Source organism: Lygodium microphyllum, chromosome 10, assembly GCF_053477565.2.
Source record: "Lygodium microphyllum isolate KBCC chromosome 10, Lygodium_microphyllum_v1.1.10, whole genome shotgun sequence".
Taxonomy (NCBI): domain Eukaryota; kingdom Viridiplantae; phylum Streptophyta; class Polypodiopsida; order Schizaeales; family Lygodiaceae; genus Lygodium; species Lygodium microphyllum.
Genome location: NC_141144.1, coordinates 55520985 through 55545356, shown reverse-complemented (window position 1 = coordinate 55545356; position 24372 = coordinate 55520985). Strand labels below are relative to the sequence as shown.

Here is a 24372-nt window from a genome sequence, read left to right as displayed (position 1 = left end):
GCGCCCGTGGCCTAATGGATAAGGCACTTGACTTCTAATCAAGGGATTGTGGGTTCGAGTCCCACCGGGCGTGTGAGCGCTTGGTAAGCTTTGTCTCTCTATAAACGCTCTCTTACCCTCGATGGGTGACCTCTTTCCTCGGTTATAAATTTCGAAAATGGTGACGAAGCACTCCGGAATTGGAGTATTCGTGTCTTAGATGAACAGCTGGACCCATAGTTCGACCAAAAAGTTTTTCTTTCACAATGTGTTTTTAATAATATACTGCACACCAACAAGTCTCATTGAGCACACCTTTGTATTAGCAAATAACATCAGAGATACGCTTCCGGATAGCTTCAAATTCTCTCTCTCTCTTTCCCAAATTTCTTATGTCTAATTTTTTTTTGCTTTTTATTTTAAATTATTTTTTCTCATCTCCTGGTTCTCTCTCTCTCTCTCCTTTTATTCTCTCCTCTCTTCTTTTTTTTTTCTTGTTCTCTCTCTCTCTTCATTATCTTTAAAAAAAAATTCATCTTCTTTTTCTCTCTCTCCCCTCTCTTTTCATTCTCTCTTTCTCCTCTTTTTTATTCTCTCTTTCTAAATTTTATCTTTCCTCTTTCTATAATTCCCTCTACATGTTCCCTCTCTCTCTCTCTCTCTCTTTGGCATTCCCGAAAGAGGTGCTCCTCACTCTCCTCATGGCTCGTGCACTATTGAGTGCTGAGAATTCTGCACAGTCCGCGTCCCTTGTGGGGAAACTTTTGGTGGCCACCTCCCATAAGGTCCGACTCTGTGATTGAGACGAGGATGCTCTCCATGCTACCAAGAGTCTTCTTCTCCAGACTTCTTCATTGTAGTACAGAATTTCTTTCTTCCACCTCACATTGTCCCCCTTATGTATTTGCATGTGGTGCTCGAATTTTTGCTTCCTTCCCTGAAGATGCTCCCCCATGCTCAATCTTTTTGAAGCCTAATCTGTCCAATCATGCAAGCTTCTCTCCAAAACCCAAGCATATCAAACTTGTTCTTCCTTTGAGACTAATCAGCGACCCTGGGGGAACAAAAAAAATCATCATAGATGTAAAGCAATACACTTACCTATCTTTCATCGGCCTCCGAGATGTTGAAGCTGTCACTGACAAAGAACTAGGAGAAGGGTTGTTCCCCATTGGGCATTGGTAGGCCACGTATGGCTCCATCTTGTACCTTCTTCTCTACCCTTCTAAGGAGGGGGTTAGTCACAATGGCTAGAAGGGGAGGGGTAAAAGGTTGCCTTGTCACATCAACCTTGCCAAAGCAAAGGGCTCAGATGAAAACTCATTGATGAAAAAGCTTGTCGAGGCATTAGAGAATAGGATATGTACCACACTTTGGAAGTTGCTACTGAATACCATAGGTTCCAACACGGTCAAGATGAAGTTCCATTTGATTCTGTTATAAACCTTGTCGAAGTCCATGTTCAAGAGTACAACATCTTTGTTAAATCTTAGGTCATAATCAATCCATGGACATGGCTAAGTTTAAAATAGTATCCTAGATGTTTCAATTCCGGATAGATCCATATTATTGCAAGCAGCAAACCATGGAAAGAATGAATGTAATGCAGTTGGCCACAACTTTGGTAATGATTTTGTATGTTACATTAGTCGATGGTCACCATTATGTCATCCTCTCCTTATTAGAGGATTTTGGAATAAGCTGGATGATTCAATAAGGGCTTTACCATCCTCCAGCATGATCTTGACAATTGTCTCTTGGTACCTTTTAGTCTTGATTGCTCAATAGAAGAAAATATTGGGAGCATCACCCAATATCTCCCACTTCCCCCTTAGTTGAGTTGTAAGCTTCTAGATATGTGCCCTCTCCATGAGCTCCAAGTGGTCTTTGAGGGCCAGGAAGAACCTACTAAAGGTTCTTTAAGTGATCATAATCTTTGAGCAAATCAATCACTTTAGCAATACATGTATCCCACTTTTCAAGTAGGTTGATAGACTTAGAGGAGGTAGATATACAATCCTATTGGACGTCCTAGATTAGGCAACCATCATAGAGAAATGTGGTATTCAACTTGAAGGGAGGAGGCTAACTCTTGCCATTTGAATTCCCACTACTAGAGTAATTCAAGGAGGCTACCTCTAGGAGCACCCTGAATCACAATCCTTCTGCCCAGCCACCACCCACCTAGGTTGAGGTACATTTTGTGTAGTTGTGCCACACACCACACCACTCTGCTTGTTGTGCCACATGAGTTGCAGTGCCATTCCATCATTATGTATCAGTGGCACATCCTAGAGTTGATGCTCCATTGCAAACATATCGAAGCCATGTCAAATCCATCAAAGTGTGAGAGTATCATGTTCCAATCCCCCATAAGGATGGTGCTATGGTCTGATAAATCCTTCTTGGAACTTTCCCATAGCTTGGCTTGAGTTGCAAAAACATTAGGAGCATAGATTAACCAAATGTCAACCTCTTCCTACTCATGTTGATATAAACAATTTGAATTTTTTTAAAAATATAGAATCATCATGCCATGCCTCCTAAAGGAGTCATATCCATTAGGGCATAAGCCTCTCGCTTCTTCCTTGCATAGTTTGATCTCCTAGAGAGCTATGACATTGGGTTTGCATTTCTTGATGACATGGTGCACACTTCTTTTTTCCAATTTCCATAGAGATCCTTGATATTCCTCGTCACACCAAGGTGAGTGTTCTTGTAGCCTCACACATAAGTATGCACATCAACATCCATAAACTTAGTACCTTCACCCTCTAGCACAACATATTGGTTGCATTCAACCAAGGGGATGTGACCTGGCGTCTTGATGGATAGTTGCTTCTTCTTCCTTAAGGGTAGGGCACTTGCTTCGATTTGGGGTTATTCACCTTATCCTACACATTACTCGCTTTGGCTGGATATTTCTATCCCTTTTAGGAGGGTTGTGAAATCTTCTTAGTTTTTTGATCCTAAGTCTTTTTTCATGGGACACTTCTTGTATACTAGTGGGAAAGATTCTTCCTAGATTCTGCTTGAGGTAGAATCGGGTCACTCTCTTCCACCTTGTCCTCCATGTCAGAAGAAAAGACTGCCTTCGTTTTGGGGTAGTCCTTGCAATAGTGACCATGTTCTTTGCATTGGTGGTAGACATTTTGGAAAATGAGAAAACTTAATGTTGACAAAGAGTTTGAGACTGTGAGGGTCAAAAAGTTCCAAGCCATTAAGGATGTGCTTACATTTTTTCTACAACATGCCTTCTCACCCCAAAGAACATCTGAAGTAGAGGGCACATCAGATATGTACAACACTTTGTCTAGCATTAGGGAAAAATGAACTCTTTTTTGGGTCTTTTAGCTCCTTGCTCTCTCCTCCTTGAACCATAGAAAAGTAGAAAGAATAATAGTAAAATAATATTCTTGTCTCTCCACTTTTTCAATCTCATTTTGCCTTTCTAATAATATCCACAAAGGATTTGCTCGGATTCCTTTAGCACTCTCTCAACCAAATTTTATATTCAAATAGAGATTAGTTACGGGAGTATGGTGTATGGTTTTCAATACAAAATGATTAGTAAATGTGGAGCAATTTATTCTTAATAAAAAATAAGTAAACCTTCGAGAGTTTCTCTTAAGATTTTTAAAGGATTTTTTATATTCTAGCTTTTGGTTAAGAAACAAACATGTTGGTCAAATTTTCTCTTTTTTAAACATGTATTTTGAGGTAAGTTTGAATTTCTTAAAATCCAAAAACTCTTTGACATCCCTTCTCTTTGAGCTATTCTACTCCCTTCCAATACTCTCATAGCTCTACTATGGCCTCTTAGATATCCCTCCTTTGTGAGCTATTATGCTCCACTCCACTACTCTTGTAGCTCTATTGTGAGCTCTTCTTTGTATATCTTGTGACCTCACTACTCTCTCAATTCTATTATGACATCTTCTTTGTATTTATCTAGCCTACATTGACACAGTGAATCACCCATTTCCTTTTACCTCTCTTGGTAACAATCGATCAACAATATCCAATCTATACAGTAGATCTATGACTATGCACTTTGCATGCATACTCAACTATTTCATTTCCATTGGCATCTCTATGTGTCTATTCAACCAACCTTCATACACTAAGCTTCCAGATTTCCTTTGACGTCTTTGTATGTCTATTTATGCATCTCTAGTCTACCTCCATATACTTAACTATCCTATTTCCATTAATATCTCCATATGTCTATTTGTGCCTCTCCAATCTACCTCCATATACCCTGATACTATTAACATATTTGCATGTTTATCTAAGCCTCTCCAGTCTACCTTCATACATATCAAATCCCCTATTTTCATTAACATCTCTGTATGTCTATCTATGCTTGTTTTACTGATAAAAAGCAACAAGATGTTAATCATGCAAAAATGCAATCTATTGATATCAATTAGAAGGCATTACATTTTTTGAATTACACTAGAACAACTCAAAAACCATCATTGTTGACAATGTGCATGAAGTAGTTGCACTACTTGCATTATTACTTTGTAATGTAGATTTGAGAGCCGGGTTTCATCCTGTGCAATTTATATCGATAGTGGTAGACTCCCAAGGACAAGTGAAGAAGTTCTATTTTAATTTTATCCTAAGAAGACTCATAGACCTTAGGAGAAATTGAAACAAGACAAGTCATGTGCTATAAAAGTGGGTTGGATACCCAAGGGAAAGGTGAAAACCCTAACCCTAACAATCATGTATAAAAGTATGAAAATGAGTAGAATAAGCTATAAAAGAGTAGAATAAGATATTCATGTGTGTGCTAACTTTGCTTCATATCTCTATTGCTACTCTATTATTTAAGTGGATGAGAGTGAAGGAGAGCCTGAGCGTAGGAGTGTCTGGAGTAAGGAACTTGTGCATGGTGAAGCTTCATTTATTCTCTTATTTTCATCTCCATCTCTTCATGATGAGATAAGTGCTTGAGAAAGAGTATGTGACATTGAATGTGTGAGTGAGGGACAACGCAAAGGTTTTGAGTTGATAGAGGCTCAAAAGCTACTCAATGCAAAGGTTTTGAGTTGATGGTTGATCCCATGCTTATTATTGATATAAAAAAACTAAATGTGGATATTAAAAATACCTACAATGTTAGGTTCATATAGCTGAAGAATTACTACTTGGAACTATGTAAGGTGTAATCGATGGTGATATATTACAATATAGCTATAGGAAAATGTGCTAGTAAATTTAGTTTGTCATAAAATCATATGAAAGTGAGGTCATCTAAAGAGTAAAGCTCAAAATAGTTAGTGTAGAGGTGATCAACCGCCAAGACCCACGCACCGCTTATTGTTTCAAGCGTTCCAAGCCAAGCACTAATGGCTACCTCTCACATAGTCAACATGCTATCCATCCCTACGAGTGTAGTGAGCTTACCTCCACGTCCAATCGAGTTGCGTCCTCTCCCGAGCACTCCGGTAGCTCCATGATCCAAGTACAAGCTTCAAGCAAGCTCCATCCTCAATCTCCGTGCTTCAAGCTCCATTGCTGCGAGCAAGACAAGAGAAGAGAATAGAATAGAAGAAGAGAGGAGAAGATGGAGAGCTTCTCCACCACGATCCCTCACCCTCACACACTCACTCTCTCACACTCCCTCTCTCAAGGACAAGCTCAACCAAGCAAGAAGAAGAAGAAGAAGAAGAAGAAGAAGAGAAGAGCTACTTTTGGTCACACACAAGAATGAGCTTCTCATTCACTTTTCAACTTTATATACAAAACCCTAAATCCCTTTTGGGTGGTCATCCCCTTATCCTCTTTTTAACATGGCCTTGGTTGGGCCTAGGCCCTTTTTTCCATTGTCTTCCTATCTTCCTAGCTTCCTTCCTACGGCCCATCTACCTTTATAAATTGCACGGGTGAGAGCTTGGTGCTTCTTAAAATAAATCATGGTGCGCCTTGCGAATGTGTTGACATCCGCTTTTTCTTCTGCACCTTTCTCCTTGATTTACAACTTTTCTGCACTTCTTGTGTTTCAAGATTCTTCTTGGCGTGTCTTTGTCTTTCGTTTCACTTTGCCTTGGCCTTGTCTTCCTCTTTAGATAAATCTAGATTTTCCACATTGTTCGTCTGAGGGTTAACATTGCCCCCTCCTAAACGAGTTCTAGTCCCATGGCACTCACCATCGTAGGTAGCAGGCTTTGGCATGCACCGAAGACGTGGGTGGAAGGGACAGCTATGGTTGCCTTGGAGGAGTTTTGTCGGTGGTGTAGATGAGGCCGTTGGAGGCAAGTTGGTGGTTTGGGTGGGTGGTGGTAGGGTTGTTGGAGTTGGGGGGATAGGGCCGTTCGTTGTTGGGAATTGCATTGATGACTGGCACAGGGGTTGGTTTGTGGGGATTCTGCACATGACGATTCTCTGGTGGGCTTGCATGATGAGAAAAGACAAGAGTTCAGAGTTGAGTGTTGATGAAGAGTTGACTGTATTTTTATTGAAGTCATCAATGCCTACAATTGAAAACCTCTCATATGGTCTCTCCCTAGGGGTTAGTGCTAGTCTTATTATTGTGTGCACAAGATGTAGTTTGACTAGTTTGGGAGACAGGTCAAACTCTAAGCAAGCTGAGAGTAATGTCCTGCACTTGAGGACCCAAACTGTGTATAGATTGCGGTTCAGATATTATGTGAGTTCCCGTGCATACTTAGATATTACGTAGTTAGAAGACTGCTGGTCTGGTTCCTCGTAGCAATGTGTGGATGAAGCAAGGGTTCAATGGGGTGGAAAAAATTGTCGATATTGAGAAGTACACACGAAGGCTTCTTGAGACATCATTTGTGATTTTGACAACACGATGTAGCATAATTGAGTCATTGACACCTTAGCTTTTGGTAGTTGGTGGCTACTTGCATTGTTCAAAGTGTACGGTATACTTTCCATGGTCTTTCGTGCCTTGCTTACCACTATTGATTGCAATGGTATATGGAGATGAGTGCGAAAAAAGAATCGTGCAAATGGGTTAGGGTGGCAGGTCCAACCATAGGCAAGACAAGCTCCCTAGGTATGTCTTGCCGCCCTTGATGTGGCCTGAACAATTGTGGGGGATGTGTAAAGGGCTAGGGGACTAGGGACAAAAGTGGACCAAGGTCACTGTATGTACCTAATTTGAGGACCCCTAGGTGCTGTGCTGTGATCGTGAGTACTTTTTTTTTCTTTGTTTCTTTGTTTCTTTTCTTTTATTTTCTTTTTTTTTTAAAAACATGAATACAACCATTGCAATACGTTGAGGTTATCAGCCTTTCATTTGGAAAGTTTGCACAATTGGAGAATCTGCCCCTTTTAACCATCTAACGACAAAAAGTCATGGCCAGATAGCACTTGGTAAGAATCTTATACAAAATAGAGGCTATTCTATTTGTATGAGATGGGATGAGTTTAGGTGACCAGGTGAGTGGGGGGTTCCTATCAAGCCGGGCAGGATAGATATCAGCTGGGACCCAAATGGTGTAGTCCCTGGCTGCTGTCATATCAAGAATGCTCTGAAACAGTTCCAGCAAATTCCTTCTTGTTTTTAGCTTCCTTCTCCTCTTTCGAGCATCTAGTGCCCGAGCATCTAGGGAGGGCTTGCACGTCAATGGTCACTACCCCTCGGGTGTTCCCTTGAGCCTTCCTCTTCCCGGCTTGGGAATGTTTGGCTTGTGCTTGGGCGATGTCGCTTTGGGCCTCATCTCAGTCTATACCTCTTTAGGGCATTTTGGTGGCGGAGCTTGTGCCGTATGCTCCCTTCTACACACAGAGGAGAGCTTCTTTGCAGTCCAGCTACATGGGGTGCTCTATGTCGCGATACTGTGGAGGAACCGGTAAAATGTGAACCAAGGGTTAGGCCCTAGCAGGACAGAGCTATTTGCATGAAAGGGATTAAACAGTGGATTATCAAGCGCATATGACGAGGAGGGGTAAGGTGAGGCATGTAGTGTTTACTGTAGAGGGATAGCCCCCGTGATGATGTTCGTCCTGCCTCAAATATGGAGTGGATTCCAACCGGTAGTAGATCTTTTCTCATTGCGCAGATTGGTTGTGATGGAATGGGGTGTGGCTCGTCCCTAGAATAATAGATTGAAAAGGGGGAAAGCCTGTAGAAGGGGATGACGCCCCCCGTCTATACTCTCATAGGTGTTGCCTAGGGCTTCCCATGGTGGCAATGAGGGGTGCATGCCCTCCACCTAGAGGCGGAAACGGTCACGACTGCTAAACACGTGGTGAGGGGAGGACCTGAGGAGCTCAGCTTGTCAAACCCGAACTTTTCTTCCTGTGCTTGACTATCATTGCTTGTGTGTGTTGGTATTATTTATATACAGTCACAAAACTTATTGTTTATTTATGTAAAATTTATGCATCCATGTCACTTCGTGAGGATAAAAACCATTTGTAGAACTCAGGATTGTACTGGAGTGTGATACACACATCCAGTACTCATGGCGGCTTACTCAATAACAACAGACATTTGGCAACATCGAGTAGCATGGTACCTTGTCCGAGTCTACTCGCAACCAGAGATTTTTCTTGGCTAGTTTGAGCTAAGTCCATACCCCCAATGGCAGTCAATGCTCGAAAGGAAGTTGGCACCACATAGGTTGGGTCTCTTTGAGACCACCATTTGGCCAATCGCTCCTTTGAAACTGTCATAATTTGGGCTCCAAGTTCGGTCATTGTAGCATGGTTTTCAAACCAATGTTTTTCATACTGACTTCGACCTTTTGATTGTCGCTTTAGTTGCTCTATCTCTAAGAGATTTGGTTGGCAAAGCACATCGTTGAATGTCACAGTTAAGCATAAGTCGTCGACTTCCTCGTCAAAGATGAGTTGCATGTGCTTATGTAGGACCTTGTCATAGTGCTCGTTAATATATTCTTGCTCTTCCCAGGATAGAGGATATGGCAAGTATTCCTCAAGCTGCTCCCTAGGGAATGTGCCCATGTCTACAAGGACGTAGACACGTGCAAATATTTTGAGTTTAGCATCCAACTCAATCAAGCACTCTATGACACTTCTATGCTCTATGAATGCTTGCTTGGTTGCTATCTCATGCAAGGTTCTGGGGGTTTTACTAGGCTTTAACGTAGCTTAGGGCTCAGGCCTACATGAGCAAGATTGGTCAATGCTAGGATTGCTTATGTCCTCAGGGTTTTCATGTTTCTCCTGAGGCTTTGTTGCTATTGCGTCATGGTTCTCCTTGGATGTGACAAGTATAGTTTTTTCACCCTATTGTTATAGTGTTGTATCCACTCTTGATTGGTCAATGCAAGTTCTGTTGTCGGTGATTGAGTGTTGCAAGAAACTGTTGATGGTAATGGTTGCTTTGACTTATCAGAACACATGGATGCGCCTGACGTTTCATCATTGTTAGGAGAGATGGCAATGTATTCATTGGTGGATGGACTCAATGTTTTATTCCTCGTCTCTTCAGTGTTCTTGGTCTACCGCCACTTGCAACTGTCGTTGTTTTCATTATTTTCTCCTCTTTTTATTGGCCAATTGAGGGGTATTTTTTAAACACTTAGAACCAAGAACTAGGTCAGCCATTGATGTGCTTGGTTGGGCCTCAACATTCTCTTTTTGTAGTGTGTCCTCATGGGACATAGCGACGACCTGCTGGACAACCTCGCTGGGTTATGGGTAAAGCTGCCTCTCTTTTTGGAGAGTCTAGCTTTTCAGCTCATTCTCCTGCATTTAGCTCCTCATCCGATTGCATTTAGCTCCTCGGGGTGCATTTGCTCTAGGCTCTCGTCCTTACCCATTGGGACATGCCTCCATTGCTTCTTATCAGTGCCGGTGTTGCATTTAGAGTTGTTTTTCTCTTGCTCAGTGTTGGGGTAAAAGGCCCTTGGGCCTGCCCGTGTATTGTGACCCCCCATTTTCTTTATTCATATATATGAGATAGTGCAATAAGACTGTCATATCGTTCTTGACATCACCTACATTGTGTGTGCTCTTCTCTCCCGCATCTTCCTCTTCTCCTTCTCCACTGCCATTGCATCCCCTTCAACTGGTATCAGAGTGGGTCCTTCGAGAGTGCTTCCCGGCATCGACATGAGGTATGGGAGTTCTTCTCTCACTTAGTTTTTAGCTCATAGGTACAGTAGGGTTTAGAAGAGTAGGGGTAGCCATAGCTTCACTCTTTGGAGCTTGTTTCTACTTCCCCTTGACTTGACCCTTTGTAGGCTAGTTGGGACTTGTCTTGCCCCTTCCCCGCCCCCCCCCCCCCCCCCCCCCCCCCCCCCACACACACACACACACACTAGTTTTGTACAAAAATGTGATGCTGGAATGATTTAGCATTTTGCACCATTTTTCAGACCTATCTATAGCTCAATCATCATTTGAAGCAGCTCCTCATCAATAGGCCACTTGGACATGGCTTCTTGAGCCCCCTAATACTTGATTTCAACCTTAGCCTTGGTCTTCAAGCTTGGCATTGAGCATTGATGTGATTTACTTCAAATTTTGGACTATTATACACAGTTTACAGGCAGCCCACAGTAGTGCTACATTAGCATTTTATGTTTGGACCACTTTGGCATTGACATTGGTTACCTAATTGGTCCTGAATGCTCCCTGAATGCTCAGGGAATGTATGCCTATGATGTGAGATGCTTTTGGGGCTGAATTTTCTCAGCCATTGATTGTTTTACATAGTCCACATGCAACCAAAAATAGGGTGGCCCCCTGTCATTACATTTTATACTTATGTTACATGGTCATTTGACACCCGATTATGCCCGGTTGGTGCCTATACATATAGGAATGCATGCCTATGGTTTGAGCACTGATTTGCTCAATTTATAGAGGCTATTTGCTACTGGAATATCCAGGGCTGAAGCTATTTATGCTACAATTGGGTTATGTACTGATGTATTTGGATGATGCCACATGGTTCTTTTTGCTCCTGGAATGCTCAATGAAGCAAATGGTAGAGTCGTCTAATAGCCATGAGCAAATATTTTAGCCAATGCCAAGTCCACCTAGTTCTTATGTGTTTATTGCATTTGCCTGATCTTGATTGGTTTTAATTTGATTCACCTTCACCATACCCTCTCCCCTTCCAGATTGAGAAGAATCCTTCCAAGGATCGAAGGTTAGGAGATCAAGGGCATTCAACGTTCAGATACAAGGGTTACTTGTGCATGAGCCAAGCAAGTGAGGATATCCGTTAGGAAATCGCCGGAGTTGACGTGGGGCTAGCGATGTGGAGCTCTTCTTCGGTCAGGAGAAGATCAAGATATGGGTGTCCTTTGACATGCTCTTCCATGGGTCGGCCACAAAGAGTGGTTAACACTCTATATGAGGTGGGTGCGACATAGGTTGGGTCATACTCCGATGTCTTGATTGCGCGGTGCTACTCAGCGTTGGTCATGATTTGACATCCTTCGAGTTCCCACTGCAATCGCAGAGTGTACCAGTTTCGTAAAAATGGGGAGTCGGTGTCAGCTAACGCTTTCAACTCCTCGAGTTCTTTGTCAGTGATGGAAGAAGTCACACGCTTATCGTAATACGTGATGAGGTGTTGTTTGATGGCTTGTTCTCTTGATATCTCAGTGCGTAGCAACTCGGCAGCTGAGTGGGTTGTTTTGACAAATGTGAATTCAAATGTTTCCTAGGAACAAGGCATCGTGCGAACTTCCGTCACTAAAGGCTCTTGCAATAGGCCTAAGTCCAAGCGGTCATAACTTGAGCCAGTGACATGAACGTGGCATCTAAGCATCTAAGACAAGCAATAACATCATCCCCTGTGTCTTCGGCTAGATCCGCGCTAGAGTTAAGAATGATTTCCAGTCGTAAGATGGTTGAAGGCCCGTAGGTGGCTGGGGTTTGATGGGGCTAGAAAGATCGACCGGCAGATGGTGGCAATTGCCCATGAAGCAATGGTTGAGCCTCGTGGATAAGCGTCGGAGTAGTAGCTGCTACGGATGGGCTGCTACACTCGAATTGGGTTTGGCAAGTCTTATCGGCATTAGCAGGGATTGAAGGGGATAACATTGTTTGGGGTTTGGTCTGATAAGCTTGCTCAACTGTTCTAAGCTTATGTGTGGGTGAGCTAGTAGGAGGCAGGTTCGAGAAGTGCTGCAGCTTTTGGTTCCAAGGTTCTACGGGGCTCAAGGTGATCAAGCTTGAGGGTGGCACATGAGTGATGTCATGGGCCGTTCGGGCCTTAGGGATCGATAGCCAGGCATTTCCCTCATAGTAGCCTTGCACGTATAAGAGGGCTTTAGTAACCCATCTTGGCTTGATCATGCTTTGATTTCTGTAACTTCATATCGGCCTCCTGGGCTTAGAGTTTCTTGTCTTACGAGGATATGGGCGTCTACTCCTAGTTAGGCGACGGTTGCGGTTATTTAGGCCTCCATTGAAACTCAGGCTGTTGGGCCTTAGCTTTTGCTACTGTGAGCGGTGGCTTGTGAGACTCGATGGATGGTGGTTGAGCACTACCCCCCTCCATAGACTTGGCTACGAGTATTTCTACCAGTGGCCTTGCGAACTTTATGAGGTCACATAGCCCTTGCTGAAGGCTATAACAATACAGGCATTGCCTATGGCAAGGTGGATGCGCTGCGACTCATAATCGACATTGCAGTGAGTTTTCTTCTTAAAGGTTCGCCCTAGTAGCGACTCTGTGCCTGCGTCTTTAGTGTTTGGCAATACGTAAAAGATCATTAGTACAGTCTCAGACTCGATAGCAACAACGGCCCTGCACTTGCCGAGAAGTGCATATCAGCGGCCCCCATATGGGCTTAATTTGGCATTAGTGGGCTGTAGTGGTGGTTCACCGAGTTGGATCCAATGATCGAGAGTTAAGACATTGAAGTCTGCTCCCTCATCGATCAAGGCGTTGAAAGTGCATGTTTGCTTGGCAGTGATCGTGATGTGGAGGTATGCGGGTTCTATGGCTTCCTCATCCTCATCATCAATTTTTGTGATCGTAGCGATTCGAACCTTGACAAGGGGTTCTAACATTGGTGGCTCATGCAACGGATGCGTGGGAGGGTAGTACTTCTTAACGCGATTGCCATTAAAGAATCCTATGCCCTCACCGTCTAGAGTCTCGAGCTCAACGTTGCTAGTTCTGCTGATTGCACAAACTTTGAAAGACCCAAGACCTCTAAACTTCATTTTCTGCTTGTGTCCTTTAACTGAGTACAGGAGCACTAAGTCACCCTGTTCAAAGTTGTGTTATTTGATATGCTTGTCAAACTAGCTCTTGTGTTGTGCCTTCTCGCATATGAACGCATGAGTGGCTAGAAGGCGTGTTTCCGAGAGGCATTCAAGTTCAACCAGGCGTTGCGTCCATGCCTCCTTCCCTTCCCATCGTTCTTGAAGTGCTATTCTCAGGCTAGGAACGAAGAACTCTATTGGTAGAATTGCCTCAGTCCCATAGGTTAACCTAAAGGGGGTCTGGCCACGATAGCCGTTTTATAAGCTGTACGGTAAGCCCACAAGGCTGCCATCATCTTGTTATCCCAGTCGCTGTGCGCGAAGCAGAGACTACTTTGGTCAGGACATTTATAAGGATCTTATTTGTAGATTTTGCCTGTCTGTTTGCCTGAGGGTAGTATGGAGAGGATTTTCGATGGATAATTAGAAAGGTGGATAGAAGATGCGCTATCACTTCATTGATGAAGTGCATGCCCTGGTCACTGACTAGTTCAATGGGGTAGCCAAATCGTGAGATCACATGCTCCCATAAGAACTTGGCAGTCGTTCTAGCATCATTCTTTCATGTCGCTCTCGCTTTCGCCCATTTTGTTAGGTAGTCCGTGGCCACAATGATATATTTGGCCTATGAATACTGTGCTGCAGGACTAATGGGTCCTATGAAGTCGATCCCCAATTTTTTGAAGGGTTGTCATGCAATGATTGGGGTCAACTCCATTTGATCCTTGCGAATTGGGACCTTTGTCTGCTGACACTCGTCACAATGCTTGATGAATCGTGTTGCGTCACGAAAAAGTATGGGCCACCACAGTTGAGATTACAGCACCTTGCGGGCTGTCGTGTCTCCATTAAAGTGTCCTCCAGCAATTTCGTTGTGCGCCTTTGTGAGCACATATTGCATCTCATGCTTGCATACGCATCTATGCAACATCTCGTCTTGCCCTAACCTATATAGTTGGCCTGCTCTATCAACTGATAGGGTTGGGTTTTGAGAATAAGTTGAGTCTGGCCTTTTCTATTGGTCAATCAGGCAGTCCACGCTCCAACACGTGGACGATGTCATCTGCCTAGTATGGCGTTAGATCAACCTTGAATAAATCTCTCTCGCTGGAAAGGTTAAATAGATGGGCGTCTGGTAGTTCATCAGTAATGCCTTGTTCAGCTACCTCTCCCGTGGGGATGCGTGACATGTGGTCCTCCATGTAGTGATGTTTTCCCTTCCGTATAACCACGGAGAAGTCGAATTCCAAAAGCAGAAGGAGCCATCAAGCTATGCATCCTATAGCGTAGGGGATTTGTTCACTAGATATAGCAAGGCTTTAATGGTCCACAAAGAAAGTAAAAGGCATAGCCAAAAGATAATGCTGAAACTTCTTTACAGCAAACACCATGGCTAAACCCTCTCTCTTAATCGTCGATTAGTTCATTTCGGTCTCAGTGAGTTGTCTGTTAGCAAAGCTCACTGGATAGTCGAGGTTGTGTTCGCCAAGTTGGCACAGCACTGCCCCCACGGTGAATTTCGAAGCATCAATATGCACGGGGAAGGTAATGGTCCAATCACGGGCTCGTAGGATCGGTGTAGTAGTCATAGCATTTTTCAATTCCTCGTACGCTCATTGACATGCTTGAGTCCATTCGAAGACCATCAACAGCTTGTACAAAGGTCTGGCAATCAATGCATAGTTCAGCACAAACTGTCGATAGTATCCCGTATGGCCTAAGAAGCATTGAACTCCCTTATAGTTGATTGGGGGCGAAAGATCAATAATAACCCTGACTTTTGAGAAGTTAGTGGCAATGCCGTTCTTTGACACCACGTGCCCTAGGATGCATCCATGTTTCACCATGGCACTTTAAGGGGTTCAAGGAGAAATGATATAGGTGACACCACTTAAAAACTTCTCGGAGTTTGTCTAAGTGTTCTCTCCAGGTCAAGTGAACACACAAGTCATCCACAAAGACCTCCAATTCCTTGTGAAGCATGTCTTTAAATATGGTGCACATGAGGCGTTGGAAGGTGGCTGGAGCATAAGTCAATCCGAAGGGCATGACTATGTAAGCAAAGACACCCCACTTAGTGGCGAAGGCAGTCTTATGCCTGTCGGCAGGATGCACTGGCACCTGATTGTATCCAATGAAGCCATCCAGAAAGTTTTAGGCCTCTTTGGCCGCCATTCTTTTGAGCATGTGTTCGGTGTATGGCAATGGGTAGTTGTCTCTCTTAGTCAGCATTCACCTTCTTGTAATTGACACACACTCTAATCTTTCCGTTTTTCTTCATCACTATGACTATGGGCAACACCAGTCTGTGTGCTCGATTTCGTAAATGAATCCTGCTCTCATCAGCTTGATTTTGCTTCATTGCGTATTTGACACACTGTGTGGTTGCTAACTCGATCATCTGAGGTTGGATCTCTACATTTGGCCTGTGATGTTTTGCTGTTTCACAGCAACATGCCTACACTATTCACAAGTCAAGGGTGTGGCATGTATCTTAGCATTGATTTGCAAAGAGGGAGAACTTTGTATTTGCTATGGCAGCCAGGATACAGGAGTTGTGAGCTACACAGACTCTGATTATTCATGACATGTAGATTGGAGTGTTAATTATAGCCATTGGGTGGGCATTATATTTCAAAGATTGTAGAAGAGTCTGTCTGCTCCAACATTAAACATGTGCACGACCAACTGGCACCTTATCTTGGATCATGAGCCTTACCATGAGCAACATTGTGCCTTTGGTGCTCGTTATCCTCTTGGGAAATCAAAGGCTCCTTGGGCACTAGTGGCTTTTGTGTACCCTCAATGATTACATATGATATCTTCTTGTTAAGCACAATAGGCTGAGGATTACCTTTCGAATAGTCATGTTTGGTTTCTTGATTTCAATCGTGAGGGGCTCGGTCACTCCAATGTTTTTGACTTGAGACTTGTTTTTTCATTTAGATTTCCTCTTACGCTTCTTCGCTCTTGATACATCTTGGCGAATAGCTAACAGAGGTGGTTTAGCAGGGGGTTTTGGTATCCAAATCCATCAGTTACCTATGTAATACCCTTGAGCATGTAGCAACGCTTTGGATATCCATCACAGTATTGTGCTAGCTCTTCATCGATACCTTCGTCTATAAGACGTGGGCTTCTTTTGTGGTCTTCTATGATATTTGTAAGTCCAAAGCCTATCCTTAGCATTGTCTCATGACCTTCTTGTTTCAAGCATGGCCTCGCTCACTAGTTCTCTCTGTTCAACATGCACTTGTATCAACTCTTTCAACAAGTCCTTGATCTCATCACTAGACTCACCTGGTATGTCAAAATGTTCCTTGTCCTTCCCTCGAGATTTGATGAGGTCACCCTTACTAAAGGTTGTGATTATCCTCACACCCGGTAGTGTTAAGTGTATCCTCTGTGCTACGTAATCAGCCTCACACTTTGTTGCCCTTTTGAAGGGTTTTCCTAGGAGGGTTTCCTTTCCACAATTAGCACTATTTGGAGGATCATGGAATAGGATAGGAAAGCTTTCAATTTCAATAGTTACAAGAATTTTGAACTTCCTTATAAGTGTTTGTGGGTGTCCCCCATAAGGATTAAGAGTTGCATCAGTTGGTGTGAGCTCTGGTTGGCCTAGTAGGGTCCATGCTTCATAGGTCAAGATATTAAAATTTGCTCCTTCATCGATGAGAGCATCAACACTATGCTCTCTTTTTGCGGGGAGTATGACCCTAAGATAAGCACTCGGTACTGTCTTCATCTTCTGGGTACTGGCTTATAAATTTAAGGTGCATCTATCGTCTTCATCTTCTAATACAAGTGCATGTTGAACAGAGAGAACTAGTGAGGACTGTCATGTTGAGCAGTGTTATTCAAGGTGCATCTATCGTCAGGATTGCCATGTCTAGTCATCCTCGTAGTTGTAGCTTGATGTTGTTCCATTCCGCTTTGACTAAATGTGGTTTGAATGCAATCTATACATGTTTTTGTAGTGTGGCCTTTTTGCCCTTGTTGGCTAGATTGGCCCATTGAGGTTCTAGGGTCTCTGTTTGGGGTATGGGCTTTTGGTTGTTGTTTTGCAAGTGAGAATATATGCTTGTGCAGAGCCATTACTACACGGATCTAATTTGGAGGACCTATCACGGTGCGTGTTTTCTCTCCAACCTACTTGGGGGAGGTGCGGAGGGGGCAGAGCCCCCTCTACAGGGGTCCAGTGGGGGGGGGGGGGTAATCCCCCCCGACCCGTAAGGCCGTTACGCTAAACACCATGCATGATTTGAAGGACCATTTGTAGCCAAGTTTTGAACCACTTGCTCTAGATTTCAGCCCAGTGACAGATTTATAATGTGCTTTTGGCTCCATATGGTCTCTGGGTCTGTATTTTCTTGTTTTGGTTTGTTGGTCTAATTTCCAAAATTGGACTGTCTGATTCTAGGTGGTCCGACTTTCAGAGTCGGATGATTCTCAACTAAACTGGGTCTGATTCCCAAGAGTGGTCCAATTGGTAGTTGGATCCGAGTCCAATGGTGTCAAGAATCGCGTGGTGGGGAGACTTGCTCAAGATGCTGCGCCGAACACACACAGAATGCACAAGGAGAAGCTCACTCAAGAGACAAGAAGAGAGATGGAGGCCAAAACATTTTCTTGCTAGTTTCTTCTTCTTCTTCCACACACTTTTCAATGTACACAAAGTATAGATAAGATACAACATAAAGGAAAGTGGCCTACTAAGTCAAACAATGCATAACCAACTACACTAGTCGACTGGCGCTATAACTATGCCAGTTGTAAATAGGTGTAACAACCTGATTATAATAAGTAATGAGTCAGTGGCCATGTGAGAGTCATAATGACCACCGACGTGCTAAGTGTAGACGTGTGGACCCATCTAACCAGGTGGTCCATCATTAATGTTCGCATGTGTTGAGCTTGTCATCTCAACACTCCCCCTTAAGCTTAACTGCATCTCTGCAACTCCAAGTAAGCTTCGAAACTTTTGAAGCTTCTCTATACCCAATGCCTTCGTGAAGTTGTCAGCTATCTGACCCTGTGTGCTGACATACACCAAGTCAATCTCACCTGCTAGTACCTTCTCTCTCACAAAGTGGTAGTGTACCTCAATACGTTTTGTCCTGGGATGGAACACAGGGTTCCTAGCCAACTGTATACTGCTCATGTTGTTACAATAAATGACAACTGAACCTTCCACCTGCACATCTAAATCAGTCAATAACTTTTGTAGCCATACTACCTCACATGCTGCAACAACAGCACCTCTATACTCGACAAAGCAAATGTAGATTGCTTTTTGCTGCTCCAAGTAACTGTTGCACTACTAAGAGAGAACATGTATCCGCTGGTAGATCTTCTATCAGACATACTACCAGCCCAATTTGCATCTGTGTATCCAAACACCTGATCATATGTACCTGCCTCATAGAAAAGTCCATAATGTAATGTGGACTTCACATATCTCAATATGCATCTGACTGCATCCAAATGTGGCTTTCTAGGTACTTGCATAAATTGACTCACAAGACCAACAGCGTAGCTCAAGTCTGGCCTTGTAATGGTCATGTAGATCAAACTCCCCACTATCCTCCTAAATATAGTAGGGTCTTCTATCTCATCCCCAACATCAGCACTCAACTTTACATTATGCTCCAATGGGACTGAAAGTGGTTTGCATGCTCTCATACCATACTTGGACAACATATCCAAGCCATACTGTCTTTGGGATAGCCATATACCATCATCGCATCTTTTCATCTCAATGCCAAGAAAGTACCTTAGCTCACCTGAATCCTTCATCTCAAACTTCTTCTTCAAAAAGTCATTGACTTCAGCAATCCCACTATCACTATCACCTGTAATAATCAAGTCATCCACATAGATGACTATGATGACCAAACCTGCATCTCCCTTTCTCACATAAAGTGAGTGATCAACATCAGAAACATAAAAGCCAATATTGACAAGATACTCTCTGATCTTGTCAGACCATGCTCTAGGTGCTTGCTTGAGCCCATAGAGCGCCTTCTTCAACCTGCACACATACGTGGGATGCTCTAAATCTTCATAACCTGCTGGCTGATCCATATACACTTCTTCCTACAAATCACCATGCAAGAAGGCATTCTTCACATCCATTTACTACAACCTCCAACCTTTGGCTGCTACCAAAGCAATCACACATCTGACTGTTGCCATCCTAGCAACTAGACTGAAGGTTTCTTCATAATCTATGCCATATGTCTGGGCATAGCCTTTTGCAACCAGCCTAGCTTTGTACCTACTAATACAACCATCTGCATTGTGCTTAATCTTTACTAGATCCCAAGTCTTATTGGCCTCTAATGCAGCCATCTCCTCATCCATTACTGCATCCCAATGAGTATGACCAACAGTATCCTCAAAATAAGTGGGCTCAACATCCTCAACTAGTTTCACCATATAAGCATAATGGTGAGTTGCATAACCTTCAAAACCAAATCTTTTAATAGGGTATCTGACCCTGCTAGATCTGCGTACCACCGGATCACTCAATGGAGCCTTTACATTACTATGAGCTCTCTGTACACGTGGTGTCCTGATAGAAGGAATACCAAGCTCATCATCCAAGCTCTCTGAGCCACTGGAGTCTCCATCAAGAACTGCATCAATGCCATCTGACACTTTATTCTTTCCTTTGTCTTTATCTGTAGTGCTACTAGATGCACCTGAAGATGTAGAGCTACTCCTTAGTCTCCCAAACCAAGGACTACCAGATGATGTCTTTGGTCCACTAAGAGTCTGTGATTCTTGCTTTTCAGCCTGCACATGAGTGTCATGATCATCATCATCATTCAATGCATCACTACTAGATGCATACCAATTGCTCATTTCATCAAAGATGGCATCCCTACTCACTCTGAACTTACATATGATAGGGTTATAACAGCGATACCCTTTCTACTCTAAAGAGTATCCAATAAAGACACATTTTTCTGCCTTTGGATCAAGCTTCTTCTATAGCTCATTTGGCACATGAACATATGCAACACAGCCAAATACCTTCAAGTGCGATACATCAGGCTTCTTGCCAGTAAAGCATTCTTCAGGAGTCATCCCATGAATTGCAGCTGTGGGAGTTCTATTCATAATGTAGACATCAGTATGGACAGCCTCGGACCAAAAATGTTTGGGCATATTCTTTTCAGCCATTAATGCCCGTGCAACTTCTACAATATGCATGTTTTTTCTTTCTGCAACACCATTTTAGTGCGGGGTATACCTGCATGTGAACTATCTCTTTATCCCATGAGACCTCAAAAAATCACTGAACTCATTCGAGATGTACTCTCCCCCTCCATCTCACCTCAAGCACTTTACTTTCAAGCATGTTTCTCTTTCAACTGCAGCCTTGAAAGTTCTAAAGTGCTCAAATGCTTCACTCTTTTCCTTCATAAAATATACCCACAGCTTTCTAGAACAATCATCAATGAATGTGACAAAGTATGAACTACCTCCAAGAGATACATTTTGTGTAGGCTCCCAAATATTTGTATGCAAAACATCAAGGATATTTCTGATCACATTTCTGTCATGTGAAAAGGGTTGTCTTGCCTGCTTACCAAACTGACATGCTTCGCATACCTTATGAAATTCTGCAATTCGAAATGTAGGAAAACCTGTAACCAACCCTTTGGACTGCATTAATTTCAGCCTTTGTACATTTGTATATCCAATGTGTTTGTGACAAATTTCAATATCTCCAACAACACCTTTTCCTTTAGCATACATAGCAACATTCATAGTAGGAATTCGAGCATCTAGAGTAAACATACGTCCAACTCTACTTCCTTTTGCAACCAATCTGCACCTGTCATTGAAGTCTTCTACAAAGCAGCCCTTTGCATTAAATCTGACTTGCAGCCCTTGCTCTACCATCTGACCGACTGACACCAAGTTCTTTGTAATAGATAGCACATGTAATACATCTGAAAGACTCTTTGTCTTACCATCATGCAAGGAAAAGGGAACTTTTCCAATGTGTGAGATTGGGTGGCATGAATCATCACATGTCTGCACATAACCTGTATTTTGCAAATCCTGCATCTCTCCAAACCATTCTGCATGGCTGGTCATATGATTGGATGCACCTAAATCAACATATCAAACATCATCATGTGTTCCATTTTCTGTAACAGCATTCAGCATATACTGCATAACAAACAGACGTTCATTTTTGTCTTCATTCTGTCGTGAAGACGATGCATAGTTTCCTTGCTGCAGCTTACCACTACGAATATCATCTTTCTTAGCATAACATTGGGCTGCAATATGACCTGTTTTGCCACAGTAGTGCCACACAATACCAAAGTTGTTAGAACCTCTGTTCTGCCATCCACCTCTTCCTCTAAAGCTCCCCCTGCCTCTAAATTTACCACGACCTCTTGAAACCTGCATATCGCCAAATTGTTGATTCAATCTGTTTTGCTGGTTGTAACTACCACAGCCTCTTGAAGAGGACCTGCCACGTTCCCTTTCTGAACTGGAGTAGAAATCTTGGACCTGTTCACCACTTTTTCCAGATGTCTCACTTTGCATGTTGATCTCTTCAGTGATCATAAGGGAGACCAACTCATCGAAATCTGGAAATGGCTTTCTGACATATACGGAAGTTACAAAAGACGTCCAAGCCTTTTCACTGTTAAGTCCACCCAAGGTAGATAACACCAAATCATCATCATCGGGCATTGTATCAATCACTGCCAAGGCATCTGCAATGCTCCTTACCTTCAGTGCATACTCATTGATAGACATATTCCCTTTCTTCAACGTATTCAACTCTTGCTTGAGTTGAATCTTTCGTGTCTTTATGTTTATGAAAAACATACTTTCAAGTATGGTGCAAGCTGCATATGAACTCTCTGCATTTCTAATATGTCCCAACATATTATTGTCAATTACTGCAGACAGCCAATACATTACCTTTTTGTCTTTTGCATTCCATTCCTTCTGTGCCTTTGTCTCTTCTGCAGTTGGAGGATCACTCGCCTCTGACTCATTTTCTTCACCTGAAACAAACTTGTAGAGGCATTTTCCAATAAGGAACTTTGTGACACGGAACTTCCATGAAGGGTAGTTGTTCTTGTCGATCTTCTCAATGATGGGGTTTCCACTGTTCTCTGCCATTATCACAAAACTAATACCAAACAGCAAGCAAATCTTCTGCAACCCTCGACTTGTAGTGCACAGCAATACACCAGACAACCTTTTTCACTGTTTGCTCAATGATACATACAATCTACAACCAGTTTGCAGATAAACCTTGTGTTTATTCACTGGTAAACACCTTTGAACTTATAGATCTGAAATCTGTAACCTGTCCACCTGAATACGGCAGACACAGCTAAAATTACAGGATATTGCGAGTCTAAAACGGGGCCTGAAATGACCCCGCATGGCCAAAATAGCAACAAGAAAGACCAAAAGGGCTAATGTGCAAAATACACAGCACTCTTTGCGCACACCAAATCTCATTGCAATCTAAGATTTTTGCTCTGCCCTGCTTCCAGTGCCTCCACAGGCACTGTCCAAGAGAAGAAGTAGAGAATGGAAGAGCTTCTTACCCATTGCTTACTTGCTCGAATCCTTAGCTCCTCTCCTTCGCTTTAGCCTTCAAAACCAACCTCAATCAATGGTGCAGCTCTGATACCATGTCAAGAATCACATGGTGGGGGGACTTGCTCAAGATGCTGCGCCGAACACACACAGAATGCACAAGGAGAAGCTCACTCAAGAGACAAGAAGAGAGATGGAGGCCAAAACGTTTTCTTGCTAGTTTCTTCTTCTTTTTCCATACACTTTTCAATGTACACAAAGTATAGATAAGATACAACATAAAGGAAAGTGGCCTACTAAGTCAAACAATGCATAACCGACTACACTAATCGACTGGCGTTATGACTATGCCAGTTGTAAATAGGTGTAATAACCTGAATATAATAAGTAATGAGTCAATGGCCATGTGAGAGTCATAATGACCACCGACGTGCTAAGTGTAGACGTGTGGACCCATCTAACCAGGCGGTCCATCATTAATGTCCGCATGTATTGAGCTTGTCATCTCAACAAATGGTTGGTCTGATCGGACCAAAGGGCTTGGTCCAACTGTCAAAGAGTGTCCGACTGGATAGTTGGTCTTATTCAGGTGTTATGGGTTGGCCCGATTTTCGTGCATCTGATTTGACAGGTGTCCGATTTTGGACTGTCTGATTCTGGAATGGTCCGCTTTTGAAAATCAAAAATGGGTATGTCTAATTGAATAAGGCTCCTAGTTCAATTCTGTTGTATGAGTGTTGCGATCGGATGGGTCAATCAGATGAGTTGTGTATCCGATTATGGATTGTCTAATTTTGAAAATCAGACAGCGTGTCTGATCAGACCAAGTAGGTTTGCCTAAGTGGTCCGACTCTGAAGTCAGACAGGGTGTCTGATCAGACTAGGTAGGTTTGTCTAAGTGGTCCGACTCTGAAGTCAGACAGGTCGCTCGGTTCAAGTGGTCCGACTCTAAGAGCCAGACAAGTCGCTCGGTCCGTTGACTCTGGAAGTTGGACAGGTTGCCCAGTCCAATTCTGGGAATCGGACATTGTGGGGGGCGTTCGATTTCGTCGAATGAAACACATGTCAATCACTTATTTGCCCCAAAAAAAAAACTAAGACAGATGTCGCTAGTGACTACCAGAACTTCTAGGAATCAAAGAGGGATGTGGGCCAAGGGCATTCCATACATGAATCTCACTGGAAGTCCTGATATGCTCCGATGGATCTGATGTAGGTTAGGACCTGTGAGCTCTCTCTCTCTCTCTCTCTCTCTCTCTCTCTCTCTCTCTCTCTCTCAAGCTCTCCTTAACCTTTCAAATGCAAAATAAGGTCTTCCTTGCCACTCCTGGTCTCTTATTGCCCTACCTAGGTCTACATTCACCTTAATCTTGCTCCTCTCACCAACATTTAACCCAAAATTTCATTTTTTACCATTCTTTTCCCTATTTCAGCCTATTACATAGCAGCAAAAACCCTGTTGTTGCTCACACTATTTTACTCCTATCCTACCTAAATGTAAATAGAAATCATAAAGAGAACATCTACACTACTCCAACCTTCTTTTCCAAATCTGAAAACCAAAACCCTACTTGCTAAGGAGATCGAATACCTCTTCAAACTCCCTTGCTTCCT

At 43.0% G+C, this 24372-nt stretch overlaps 1 non-coding gene across 1 annotated transcript; it reads left to right on the top strand.

Moving 5' to 3' along the window:
- On the top strand, positions 1-73 carry TRNAR-UCU (transfer RNA arginine (anticodon UCU)). The gene has a single exon. It is a non-coding gene; the product is annotated as a tRNA-Arg (tRNA).
- Positions 74-24372: the final 24299 nt, after the last annotated feature.